At 37.6% G+C, this 14,998-nt stretch overlaps 1 pseudogene; it reads left to right on the plus strand.

The window, feature by feature from the left end:
* The first annotated feature begins 385 nt into the window (after positions 1 to 385).
* Positions 386 to 14,776, plus strand: LOC100616885 (pre-mRNA-processing factor 40 homolog A-like; annotated as a pseudogene).
* The last annotated feature ends 222 nt before the right edge of the window (positions 14,777 to 14,998 follow it).

The following is a 14,998-nucleotide window of genomic DNA, read 5'->3' on the forward strand; positions in this document are numbered from 1 at the left end:
GTTAAATTGAATTAGTTGGTACAGTGGACACAGAACATCGAAGACAATAGTTTCTTACTTCAGTCTGATATCAAGCTTTAAGGGAAGACTTAGGCACCAGAGTGCACACTTTCATGCTACAGAACTATTTCAATCTTCATTTTAGCTGTGCCCAGATCTAAGTATATGGCCTTAGAATCCTCCTTTTGGATAAAAACCTTCAAAGCACATACTCACGCTTCATAATGAGATATTAAGGGGAAAATCAGGGTATAAAAATTGGCTAAGAAAAACATCATTTTGTTCTTTCTCTGCCCCCCAAAACCCCAAATGAATCAATAATTAGTAAAACGTATCTGTCTTTCTTAGTTTCTCTGAAAGAAGAAGTTGTGTTGTACAGTGGAGCATGGAAGGTCCTGGGAACTATTTTATTACTCCTACAGTACACCAGGGAGTTGCAGCTGCTGGTGAGCAGGTGCGTCACCGAGTAATTGTCCAGTGATAACGCAAAGAGAAAATCTGCTTAGGAAAGGGAATAACAGGCGTTTGGTACCCAACTCATCTCTACATTGTATTCATGCTCATGTGGTTTTATAAAAGCTTACCTGAATTGTAAGTAATGGAATCAGAAGTCCTTCTGCGAAAGGAAAGAGGAGTTCCACTTGGCAAGACTGGGGGATTCGGTCACAGAAGAGGCAGATCCTTTCTCAGAGGTGGCAAGGAGTCATGGTTCTGTTGAAGTCATCGCTCAAGTTTAGTTGGGGATAACTAAGTTGTAAGGAAAGAAAAGACGTGCATATCTACCTATAGGTGAGTGTGTTTGTTTACACCAAAATTTGAATAAAGAGAACTGCATATTGAGCTGGCAATTGAGTATGCGATTAAAGATTCCACAGATTTTTGAAGGCTTGAATGATGGGGCTGCATATTTACTTGGGCTATGTTGAGTGACATAGTTTTGCCCCCTTTTGTTTCCTTGGTTCTCAGGAACCTGGGTTGGGGAGCTGCCCTGTTGAACATGATTGTCAATTGGATAGGAAGAATTATTTACTTTGTAGGCTTTAAAAGGAAAAAAAATTCTCTGAATCTTTTCTGCTTTCCAACCTGTGCTTTGAGACTGTAATGGCTCTCCTTTGGGTGTTCTGAGGCAGAGGAGGAGAGAGAAAAGGTTACAAACTGGAAGGGGTGTGATGGCTACACACATGGCATTGAGTCTATGTGTTTTCCTAGGTCAGTCTGAGATTGTGTCTCAAGTCTCTAGATGTCCATTCTGCTTGGTGTTTCTTTCCCCGAGAATAAATCACCAAAAAGCGATCCTAAAAGAGATGGTTCTCCTCTTGGCATCTACCTCATGAAATCGAGAGATTGAGAGTTTCTGAGAGTTCAGTGATAGTAGAAAATGCTTTCTGTAACCACCTTTCTTTGAGGAAAGGATCAATGCCAGGGGAATAAGGCATTTACACCTGACTGGCTGCAAAATTTGGACCTTGTCTTGCTTTGGGACTTTGGTTCTAGAATCAAGTGGATTCAAGTTCATTTCTGTGTGATTCTGATCTCTAAAGGGGAGAAGCAATTATTTTCTTTAATTCACTGATTCACAATTGCACCACTTTAGAATTCTAACCAAAATCTTATAAGCTTAGGATGGACTTATGTGTAGAATCTCCTAAAGGGGATTACCAAGGTACTTTTTAGAAAGGTTACTCAATATGAAAAATAGTAGATCTCAGTTATAGGATAGCTATTTATTTCTCACTCTAAAAAATAAGTGTATAAATAAAAAGATTCATAAATACCTATTAGACAAAAACAAAAACATTTAATAGCAATGCAATTCAACATTCCTACTATTCTACTCACCACAGTGTCTATTCCAAATCTTGATCCTAAACTTTCCATAACTCCCACATACATACCCTTTCATATGAGCACCTTATTTTATCTTTCCCTGAAAAAATCCAGAGCATGCACCTAGAGTTCTCTCTTCTCCCCTCTTCATCATTTCATATCACTTATTTGCCTTCTGCCACTATATTCTCTTCATACTGTCTTCCCCAAACCAGTGGCCCCTTTCCTTGCCATGGCAAACTCTGTCTGAATAAATTATTTCATTCTATTTCATCTTCTCCAGTAGATTATCCTTTCCATCACATCAACTTTCTAATCTTCAATCTCTTCCTTACTACTGAATGCTTTTCTACTCTTTACAAACAAAATTATGTCTCCATCATCCTCAAAAAAAAAAACACTCATTTGATCCATTAAACTGTACTAGGTATCCCATATCTCCCCTTTATTTTCTGGCTAAACTCCTTGAGATTATCTATAATCAATATTTGTACTGCTTTTCCTTTCATTCTCTTTTTAACTCTCTACAATCCAACTTTCAACCTCATCATTCAAGTGAAATTGCTCTTTGCCAAGTAACCAATGATCTCTTAATGGTTATATCTAATAGCTTTTTCTTAGACTTCATTATTCTTGATTTTTCTGACATCTGACATTGCCAGCTACCCTCTTCTTGATATTCCTTTCTCTCTAGGGTTTTGTGATGCTCCTCTTTCTTGGTCATTCTCCCACATGTCAGAATACTCTTCAAGATCCTTCTCTGAATTTTCATTTAGGTCATGTCTGCTAACTGTGGGTAGCCCCCAATCTTTGTACTGGGCCATCTTCTATATTATTATAGTATATTTGTGTCTATATGTATATTATTTATTATACCTCTTTTATACTATTTTGCTTGGTGATCTAATTAGCACCATATTTCAATTATCTTCTCTATGCCAAGAATTATTCTTAGATCTGTTTTTCAGCCCTAAACACTCTTTTGACCTACAATCTCTCAAATGGACATTAGACAAATAGGATGTGATGTCCTGTAGACATCTTAAACTCACTTTATTCAAAATTGAACTTTCCTTTTCTCCAAAACTTATTCCCCTAAATTCTGAACTTGGATGCCATCTTTAACTCTTCACCAACTCTCACCTCCAATATCCAATTTGTAGTCAAGCTCTCTATTCTACCTTTGTAACACCTCTCCTTCAGTCCACCTTATCTCCTCTGCCACCACAGTCTAGGCCCTCATAGCCTCAAGAAATCTTTCTCAGTCCTCTTTATTTCTATTATCTTCTGTTAATTATTTCCAGTTTATCCTGGATATGTTTGTTTGTATATAGTTATTTGTACATTGTTTCTTCCATTAGACTATGAGCAACTTGAGAGCAGGGACTGTTTTTTCCCCTTTGATTGTTTATTTGTTTTCCTTTCTTTTGTATCTCCAGCATTTACCACAATGTTGTGGAGGGGGGAAAGATGAATTAACTAAACTTAGGCTGGACCCTAGATATAAGGGGGATATAGATTTTTAAATATCAAAAACAGTTCATGAAATAAGACCAGTTAATTAAAATAAAATAATTCAACAGAATACAACAGTAGGTAATCTGATTTCTAATTGGAGGAAAGACTTTCCAAGTTGCAAGGGAGAGAGTGAAAAGGTGTAATTACTTGAACTCAGAAAAAGAGATATCCAACTCCCCACAAATTTATGTAAACAATCAAAGGAACATGGAAACAATAACTGATTAATCAGGACAGGGCCAATTTTCAGAGAAGACATATGAGTTGCTTGAGATATATAATTATGAGAAAAATCCTTTCATCAGCCTTTGGATCTGATTAGGTTCCTGGTGAACCAAACAGAGGTCCTTGGTTAAGGGTCTCTAAGCAACAGGTAGCAGTGGCCAAGCTTCTCAGACACAAAGGGCTAGGTTCAAACAATGCAATAAGATTTTCTCCCAATTCTCCCAATTGGATAAAGCTTTTTCACAAGGCAGAATTTGGACTAAACTCATAATCAAATCGAAAATGAACCAATCTAGTTCCAGAATCGAGCCACTAGATAGAGACCACGTGGTTCACCCAATTCTCACAATGGACCACTTGCTATTCTGATCCTTTCATTTCCCTCAATTTCCTCCTTTTGATTTCTGGCTGACTCCTGAATCACTGGTTTCTAAGCCAAATCTACAGGGTTTTTCATATATTCATGATCAGAATGACATACGTCAGATTGTAAATCAGATTTCTTAGAGAGTGCACAATGGACAGACTTTTGAAAAGGGAGATTTATGTGTTACCAACATACCCAAGAAAACCTAAATGTGCTCATTACTGACTGACCCTGAGAAAGTTACCATCTTTGCTAAAGGTGGGGGATCTCGCCTTGCTGTGGATAACCTCTGACTCATCAGAGTGGAGGCTGCTTAGGTCAGTAAGGTCGCAAGGACCTTCACCTCATTCATTGGCTCTTCCTTTCACCTGAACCCTGAGAGGCTCCTGTAGCATTCTTAATTGTCCCCATTTCAATATTGTTGTGCCTCTGTAAAGGGAGATCTGAGGAAGGGCCAGTCAATGTAGTGTTCAGAACACATACATTATCGATCAAGTTTGCTCTCTTTTATGAATGCACGTCATGGTGCCCCAAAAGAATTCTAACACATCAGCATCACTGATCACAGATCACCGCAAGAGATGGAGTGAAGAAAAGGCTTGAGATAGTGCGAGAATTACCCATAGGTTACGCAGATACATGACGTGAGCACATGCTATTGGGGAAATGGCACCGATAGACTCATCTCGTGCTCTGCTGCCACAAATCTTCAGTGTGTTACAAAACATTTGCCAAGTGCAATAAGAAAGGGGAGCTTGTGATGGGAACTAAAGGGAGTCGAGGGGATTGCTCTTTTAGGTTTAGTTCTCTTTACCCTTTAATAGACTTATTGGTTGTTGGGTCTTCATTGCCCTGGCTGTCCAGCTAGAAGTGCAGTTTAGCACCTGGAATTCTCCACTTCCAAAGTGATTTTTAAATTGCTTATTGACGTCTGATTTGCTATAACGGTTTGACCTTTTGACTTGAACATATTAGTTAACTTGGCTATAAAATGTAAATGAAAGTATTCATTTTGAAATTTCATTATCCCCCGTGTCTGATGTCAGGGAACTTCATCGCCTGATTCAATGAAATTGGATGCTCTCATTAGAATAAATCTCCATTTCTGGAGGTGGCTCCACTTTCACCCACATCCTGTGATCAGCAAATGGTGACCTTAATAGGATCAAAAATCTGTTATTCATTCTATAAAATCACAGTACAAGATCTGAGCGGTGACTTTAACCCATCTCTGCGCAGTAACATTACGTTTCAGTCTTCTCTCCCCGGAGCTTCATCTTGACGTAGAAGAGCATTTTCAATGACTGCCAGTGGAGCAAAGGCTCAGTCAGATCAAGCAAGCAAAGGCTCTAAGTACAGGCTAAGCAGTAGAGTATGTGGATGTCATCAGAGGACCAGAGTATCGAAGTGTGGAGAGACTCATCACCAGAAGCTCTGGCCACTATGTGACTGCTTCTTGAGGGCAGTTTTTCCTGAGGATCATCCACGAGGATTCTGACAAGTTATATTCTGTATTGATAGGGACTGTCTATGATTTCATAAGTGTTTAATCCTGCCTAATATACATGGATTTATTGTTCATAGAAGCACCTTCCTGAATTGGGCATTAGAAATAGGAAGGCAGGACTTCCGGGTAAACATGGCTGCAATCTAGATGCAACTCGCTTCCTCTCCCCGGCACCAAACGAAATAGACTACATCAAAGGAGCATAAAAATCACCTTTGGAGGAATGGAGGGACTCTCCAGTACCCCAAAGAGGTGAAGGTACGGGGGATTTGAACATTTCCACACTATAAGAAGGAGGAAAAGCTTACACAGAAAGGGGAACTGAGCCGCCCCTCCCCCCCCACCTCCCCTACCAAACCAGAGTGAGCTATCAGAGCTCTCACTGGGACAGCAAGAGTGGGGAACGTCTCTGTCTGGGGGGGCACACCAGGGTCCTTGGGATCTGGGGACTGCCAGGAAACAGCGTCTCAGGGCGGTTTCACGGGAGATTCCTGCTCTGAGGGGGCCCACAGAGCTGAACTCGGGGCAGTTGCGCTGAGCACCTGGGTGGAGCTAAACAGAGGGGGAGGACCACATGCTGAATAATAGGGCAGAGACGAACACCTGGGCTGTTGGGCTGAGAAAAAACAGGCAAAATAGACAAAGTACTGGTAAATCTAATAAAAAAAAACAGCATCAAGGATGAAAAAGAGGGATCTCACCTCCAATGAAGAGGAAATTAAGGCAATCATTAGAAATTGCTTTACCCAACTATATGGCAATAAATATACCAACCAAGGAGATATGGATGAATATATACAAAAATACAAACTGCCTAGACTAACAGAAGAAGAAATAGTTTTCTTAAATAATCCCATATCAGAAAAAGAAATCCAACAGGCCATCACAGAACTTCCTAAGAAAAAATCCCCAAGGCCTGATGGACTCACCAGTGAATTCTATCAAACATTCAGAGAACAGTTAATCCCAATACTACACAAACTATTTGACATAATAAGCAAAGAGGGAGTCCTACCAAACTCCTTTTACGACACAAACATGGTACTGATTCCAAAACCAGGCAGGTCAAAAACAGAGAAAGAAAACTATAGGCCAATCTCCCTAATGAATATAGATGCAAAAATCTTAAATAGGATACTAGCAAAAAGACTCCAGCAAGTGATCAGAAGGATCATTCACCATGATCAAGTAGGATTCATACCAGGGATGCAGGGCTGGTTCAACATTAGGAAAACCATCCACATAATTGACCACATCAACAAGCAAACTAGCAAGAACCACATGATTATCTCAATAGACGCAGAAAAAGCATTTGATAAAATACAACACCCATTCCTATTAAAAACACTAGAAAGCATAGGAATAGAAGGGTCGTTCCTAAAAATAATAAACTGTATATATCTAAAACCCTCAGCTAATATCATCTGCAATGGGGATAAACTAGATGCATTCCCAATAAGATCAGGAGTGAAACAAGGATGCCCATTATCACCTCTATTATTTGACATTGTTCTAGAAACACTAGCAGTAGCAATTAGAGAAGAAAAAGAAATTGAAGGCATCAAAATAGGCAAGGAGGAGACCAAATTATCACTCTTTGCAGATGACATGATGGTCTACTTAAAGAATCCTAGAGACTCAACCAAAAAGCTAATCGAAATAATCAACAGCTTTGGCAAAGTTGCAGGATACAAAATAAACCCACATAAATCATCAGCATTTCTATATATCTACAACACAGCTCAGCAGCAAGAACTAGAAAGAGATATCCCATTCAAAATTACCTTAGACAAAATAAAATACTTAGGAATCTATCTCCTGAGACAAGCACCGGAAATATAGTAGTTGAACACAACTACAAAACACTCTCCACACAACTAAAACTAGACTTGAACAATTGGAAAAACATTAACTGCTCATGGGTGGGATGAGCCAATAAGATAAAAATGACCATCCTACCCAAACTCATCTATCTATTTAATGCCATACCCATGGAACTTCCAAAAAAATTTTTACTGATTTAGAAAAAACCATAACAAAATCCATTTGGAAGAACAAAAGATCAAGGATATCCAGGGAAATAATGAAAAAAATACAAAGGAAGGGGGCCTAGCAGTCCCAGATCTCAGACTATATTATAAAGCAGCAGTCACCAAAACAATCTGGTACTGGCTAAGAGACAGAAAGGAGGATCAATGGAATAGACTCGGGGTAAGTGACCTCAGCAAGACAGTATATGACAAACCCAAAGACCCCAGCTTTTGGGACAAAAATCCACTATTTCATAAAAACTGCTGGGAAAATTGGAAAATGGTGTGGGAAAGATTAGGTTTAGATCAACACCTCACACACTACACCAAGATAAATTCAAAATGGGTGAATGATTTGAACATAAAGAAGGAAACTATAAGAAAATTAGGCGAACACAGAATAGCATACATGTCAGACCTTTGGGAAGGGAAAGACTTCAAAACCAAGCAAGAATTAGAAAGAGTCACAAAATGCAAAATAAATAATCTGGAATACATCAAATTAAAAAGTTTTTGTACAAACAAAACCAATGTAACTAAAATCAGAAGGGTAGCAACAAATTGGGAAGCAATCTTCATAAAAACCTCTGACAAAGGTTTAATTACTCAAATTTACAAAGAGCTAAATCAATTGTACAAGAAATCAAGCCATTCTCCAATTGATAAATGGGCAAGGGACATGAATAGGTAGTTCTCAGCCAAAGAAATCAAAACTACTAATAAGCACATGAAAAAGTGTTCTACATCTCTTATAATCAGAGAGATGCAAATCAAAACCACTCTGAGGTACCACCTCACACCTAGCAGATTGGCTAACATGACAGCCATGGAAAGTAATGAATGCTGGAGGGGATGTGGCAAAGTGGGGACACTAATTCATTGCTGGTGGAGTTGTGAATTGATCCAGCCATTCTGAAGGGCAATTTGGAACTATGCCCAAAGGGTGATAAAAGAATGTCTACCCTTTGATACAGCCATAGCACTGCTGGGTTTGTACCCCAAAGAGATAATAAGGAAAAAGACTTGTACAAGAATATTCATAGCTGCAATCTTTGTGGTGGCAAAAAACTGGAAAATGAGGGGATGCCCATCAATTGGGGAATGGCTGAACACATTGTGATATATGTTGGAGATGGAATACTATTGTGCTCAAAGGAACAATAAAGTGGAGGGATTCCATGTGAACTGGAACAACTTCCAGGAAGTGATGCAGAGCGAGAGGAGCAGAACCAGGAGAACATTGTACACAGAGACTGATACATTGTGGTATAATCGAAGGTGATGGACTTCTCCATTAGTATCAATGCAATGTCCCTGAACAATCTGCAGGGATCTAAAAAAAAATACTACCCACAAGCAGAGGATAAACTGTGGGAGTAAAAACACCAATGAAAAGCAACTGCTTGACTACAGGGGTTGAGGGAATATGACTGAGGAGAAACTCTAAATGAACACCCTAATGCAAATTCCAACAACAGGGAAATGGGTTTGAGTCAAGAACACATGTGATAACCAGTGGAATCGTGCGTCGGCTATGGGAGAGGGAAAGGTGGTGGGAGTGGGGGAGGGGAGGAAAAGAAAATGATCTTTGTTTCCAGTGAATAATGTTTGGAAATGACCAAATAAAATAATGTTTAAAATTAAAAAATAAAGAAATAAAAAAGGAAATAAATAAATAAATAAAATAAGAAAAAAGAAAAATAAATAAATAAGAAAAAAAAGAAAAAAGGTAAAATTTTTTTAAATAAAAACTGTTTAAAGAAAAGGAAACAAAGGAAAAGAAAACAAATATATTTTCATGCAGAAATTTCACCAATATAAATTAACTTCCATATCATGAACATCACATGTAGCTGGAACCCAGCCACAGCCACCTCCATACTGCCATCATGCTCCTTTGCTCTGGCCACCATCTCCACCTTTTTACTTCAGGTTAAAACTTGTGATCTTGGGTCTTGATTAGTGTGAAAGAATCATTTCTAGCCTGAAATTCAAAGCACTTCATCACAGGTTAGCTTCACTCCATGCTTTAGCCTGTACACCACATTCTCAGCTTTTCTATTTTGACTTGGAATATAAGCATAAAGTCAAACTACCACTGCCCACTTTATGTTGTCTCCTCCTAACAATAATATCTAAGCATTTATATAGTGCTTACTATATGCCAGCCAACTGTGCTAAGTGCTTTACAATTATCATCTCATTTGATCCTCACCACAGTCTTAGGAAGGAGGCTCTTTTTTTATTCCCATTTTATGGCTGAGGAAATTGAGACAAACAGAGGTTAAGTGACTTGCCCAGAGTCACACAGCTAGTGAGTGCCTGAGGTCAGATTTTAAATTATGTTTCCCTGACTCCAGGCCCAGAACTCTTACCAGGATGCCATCTGGTTGCCTGTACACATCCAGTTATGGGCAGGGATTATTGTGATCATTTCTATTTGGAGTCTCAGCAGTTAAGAAAGTGCTGAGTAATAAAATATCTTTTCCTTCATTTGTTCAAAAGATTTTAGGAAACATCTGATTCAGTAATATTTGATATTGGCTTCATCTAAAGAATAGGGAGGAAATTATCAAAGGCAACAATTGGTTAGACTATGAAATCTTTTGTGAAATATTCTACAGAAAGATGATGTATGATGGAGTGCAGTTTGGTTCTTGTAACAGAGAGAAATAGTAATGGGAAACTCCAATTTAAGGAAAGGTTGGCATATTATTCAACTAAGTAATGTGTGAATGAATGAAAGGAATGAGTGAATGAATGAATAAACAAATGAGCCTTTAGAAGTGCTTGCTATATGTTAGGTGATGTGTTTAATGGTAGCAAAATAGCCCCTCTCTCAAGGAAATTATAATAGGGGAAGTAAGGCATCACACTCAAGAAATGATGGCTAAGGATCAGTGTTTGAAGAGAGAAGTCAGAGAAAATCCTCAATGGTGTCATAATTAAAGTTGACAATCTTTTTGAAGACTGATAGTTTTGATCTAGTCATTATTTTTTCCTGAGCGGTAAGAATTAAAAGGAGTTAGGGTTTGAATGTGACAGTATATCATGGAGATGGCTATTTCAAGCAGTGGCATGTTGAACTTCTGTGCAAAACAAGGTGGAGGTTAATCAGAGATGAAGGTTCTGGAATGAGAGCTTGATATGACATGGAGATAGCCACAAAGGGAGTTATTGTGGTGACTATTTGGGTCTCAGACAAAGTGCAAGGCAGAGGGTAGGAAGAGACCAAGCCATTGAGTTTTAAAAGACACACAGAAGATTGTATATTTGATATGGAAGGTAAAAAGGAACCACTGGAGATAACTGGAGGTGACATGATTCAACTTGTGCTTTAGAAAGATCACTTTGATACCTCAGTAGAAGATGCGACTAAGAATGGAGACCAACCAGTAGACTTTTTTAATAGTCTAGGTATGATGTTATGAAGGCAGAGACCAAGGTGGTTATAGTGTCAGATGGAAGAAGAAGGCATTGAGGGGAGATGACATGAAGGTAGAATGGATAGGGCTTGGCCACCGATTGAATATAGGAATGGAGTTGAGAGTGATGAATTGAAGATTACACCTGTTTCAAAATCTGGGCAAGTGGGGAGATGGTTATTGCCTTGATGGTATTAGAAAAGCTAGGAAGAAGACAGATTTTGGGGAAAATATAACTCAGTTTTGGATGTCTATGGACATTGTTTGAAATATCTATCAGTTGGAGATAAGAAAACAGAAGTCATCAGAGAATTTAAGACTGAATAAGTAGATGTGAGAATTATCTGCCCATAAATAATCATTGACTTAGAGGATCTGACGAAATCACTAAGTAAAATAGTGTAGAGTGAAGAGAAGAGGGTCCAGGATAAAGACTTAGTGGGCACTAATATTTAGTGGCAGTGATTTGCTGAAGGCAATTCATGAGCTGATTTCAAAATGTTCAGCTTTAAATGTCAGAAATCAATAAATTCTACAACTTGGGGCTTGATTTATTTTTTGATTGCCTAAACTTAAGAAAGTTATTAAGATAATGTTAATAATGTAAATTAATCTTAAAAGTATTTCATATATATATTGGAGTGGGGAGGGGACTCTGTTAAATATTTACCAGCACTTCTGGTTTTTAGAATGACTTGGATGAAAATATGATACAGCAAAGGAGAATGAACAAAAGTTGTCAAGGGGTATTATGAGATTAATATCATGAAAAGCTAGTGAGAATAAACTATTAGGTATAGGAGTGTGATCATCAACGTGAAAAGCTGCAAAAAAGACAAAAGGAGCCTGAGTATTGACAAAAGAACAATAAGTTAATTGCAATATTGTGACATAAGGAGACTGGAAAGATGGTAGCATCCAAGCTGGAAGAGGAGTGGATTTTGGAGAAAGATAATAAATCCTACTTGGGTATGTTGATTTTGAGATGCTTATGGGATATACGGTGTAAAGTGTATAATAGACCATTTTTAGTGTTTGGAAATATAAATTGACTGATAATAAATATGTGGGTCGTTAAGCATTCAGATTAGAATATGTTCAATACTTCTGGCACATAACAATATAGTCCAAATTAAATTAGGTATTGATTTTTAAAAAGAAAATATAATCTCATTCCATTGAACTTCAATAAATTGTGGAATATAAAATCAGGAATGGTTTTCAATTCAACAGACTTCATAAAGCACCTGTCATGTAGACAGAAATATATTCATTTTTGATAGGAAAAAGGGAAATTTAAGGCAAAATTATTGAGCTATCTAAAAATAGCTTAAGATGCCATAAGTTCCAATGACATGCTATTGCATATAAGAAGCAAACATTCAAAGCACCTATTTTAAACAGTCATACCATAAAACCAAGTGAACTCATTTCAAAGATGCAATGTCCTGAAAGCTAAGTAGTCATAGGCTTTGAACAGGTGATTTTTCTCTTTTTCAAATTGCTAGTAGATGCTCAAAGGATATCCCTGGCTTTTAATACCACAAACATCTTATAAATGCAACGTCATCAACTATTACATATTTGATTTTATGTCACTTCATAAAATTATAATTATAGGTTTGATATTTTTTCAAACTATTATAGAACAAGCAATTATTAAATCCCTACTATGTGGCTGCTAGGCACTATACTACAAAGTTTTAGGATGTACACTCAAAAAGAAGTCAGTCCTTACATTAAAGGAACTCATATTTAGGAAGACACAATATTTCCACCAATAAGTAAACACAGGAGATATATAAAATAAATACAGAGTTTTTTTGAAAAAAATCTAAGTGAACTATTTTTCAATGAAATAATTTAGATGAATGTTTACAACAATATTTTAGCTCAAGTTCTAAATTGAAGGAATTACTTTGGTTCTATTATTTCAGATAGAACATGATCCTGAAGTCAGGAAGACCTGAGTTCAAAACCAGTGTCAGACACTACATACTCTCTGTGTGACCCTGTAAAAGTCAATTCAACTTTGTTTGATCAGTTTCCTCATTTGTAAAGAGGAAATAATAACACTTAATTATTAAGATTCTTGAGGATCAAATGAAATAATAATTGCAAAGCTTTTAACACAGCATCTATCACATAGGCAGTATGTAATAACCACATGAATGTTAAATATTAGAATTATTATTCTTATTAATATCCTTAACTTGTTAAAAGAAAAAAAGAGTACCATCTAATGCCATCTGGGTGCAAGCAATGAAAATTGTTAGTAGTGATCACTGATATAGGACTTTGGCAAACCTTAGGGGGGAAAAAGAAATCAAGAAAGCCTTTAATGACTATAAAGACAAGAGTGTGGACATTTAATATTAATCGATACTCCTTTTGTAGCAAAACAACCCTTTTGGATTTTAAAACAAAAGGTCTTGACTCATTGGATCCATTTCTCTCTGAGGCAATGAGTAGATCTTCTCTGCCATGCTAGGAGATACTGTACTGATGCTGTGCAGCCATTGTCAAGATCATGTGGAGGCTCCTGGTGTCCAGAAGATCCCCCTCTTTTCTGGTCTCAAGTCAGAGTCCTCCAACTCAGAGAGGCTCAGGAAAGGGACATTAAATGGAGGAGCATACATTGAATTAAGGGAAGGAAGGAGGGTTTCTTGTCTTGGAATCCCAAACAGAGGAGGGGGCTGTCACAACTGGTTGGGCAAGGGGCTGGGAGAGGGCCAGTGTCAGAGGTCTGACTTAGGGCTGGCACAGTCGGCTCTGGGAGGAGGTTGTGAAGTGAATGATTCATGACATGTGGCTCGTGCTTTTTCTTTCTCTGTTCCATTTTTAAGTATTTAACAACTAATTATAAATTCAGATACAGTTTCCAGAGAATTTTAAACATAACAAGACAGAGAAAGAAGAAAAAGAAGAAGCAAAATCAAAATATAAGGAAGCCACGGAATCCTTTCAACAGTTTCTTGAAAACTACAAAAAGAGGACTTCAGCTACTAGATAGAAAAACAAGCTGAATAAATGTTCAAAGAGACAGAAGTATGCGATGCAATATAGGAGTGAGATCATCTTCTAATTTATGAAAATGTTGTGATCTTTCTTTAAAAAAAAAAAAGGAACAAGCAAAGCAGTTGAAAAAGAGAAGTAGGAAGGTTTTCCAAAAATATGCTCGACACGGCTAATGCTAGCTGCCCCACTTCTTGATCTGAAGCCCAATAGATGGCCCTGCCTTTGCAGAAGATGAGGAGCTACAAAACATGGATAAAGAAGCTACACTGATGTTTTGGAAAATGTATCTGGGCTTTAGGGGGAAAAAGGAAGAAAAGAAGTTTAAGAAAGGAAGTCGCAGCATATAAAGAGGGAAGCTCTTCAGCTATTTTTAGATGAGCTGCACGACCATGGACAGTTGCATTCTATGTCATCTTGGAGAGAGTTGCATCCAACAATTGATTCTGATATTAGATTTCCCAACATGCTTTGTTGCCCTGAGTCAACTGTATTTGATCTTTTCAAGTTTGATGTTGAGGATTCAAATGTTATCATGATTAAGAAGATAACAAAAGGCATCCTCAGCGATTTCTCATTGAAGGCATTCCTATTCTTGAAGATTTTGTTGCAGTAATCAGTTCACCTAAAGGATGGACATTAGATGTTAGGAACATCCAAATGGCTTTTAATAGTTTATTCGAAAAGAGAGAAAGAGAAAAGGACGAAGTGTCTAATATGGAGCAGAAAGAGTCTACATTCAACAGTATGTTGAAACAGGCTGCTCCTTTGATAGAACTGGATGCAGTCTGAAGATATTCGAGGAAGATTTCTAAAGAAAGCCGCATGTGAGGATATTGAAAGATTCCATGCATGTGTTTGAGTATGAATGTTAAATCCCATCATTCAAAGAACAAGAAACATTGCAAAAATCTAAAAAACACAATAGGAAACATTCACATGCTTGGTAGGGTTTAGATGAGCGGCATTCAAAGAAGGAAAAAGAGGCAGTGGTCAGAATATTGGTCTGACTGAGAATGATCTCCTACACTGAGTCTGAGAGAAGTTATAAGACATTTTTAAAGCATAAGAAAAGGAAGCAAAA

The sequence above is a fragment of the Monodelphis domestica genome, chromosome 3, assembly GCF_027887165.1.
Source record: "Monodelphis domestica isolate mMonDom1 chromosome 3, mMonDom1.pri, whole genome shotgun sequence".
NCBI classification, from domain to species: domain Eukaryota; kingdom Metazoa; phylum Chordata; class Mammalia; order Didelphimorphia; family Didelphidae; genus Monodelphis; species Monodelphis domestica.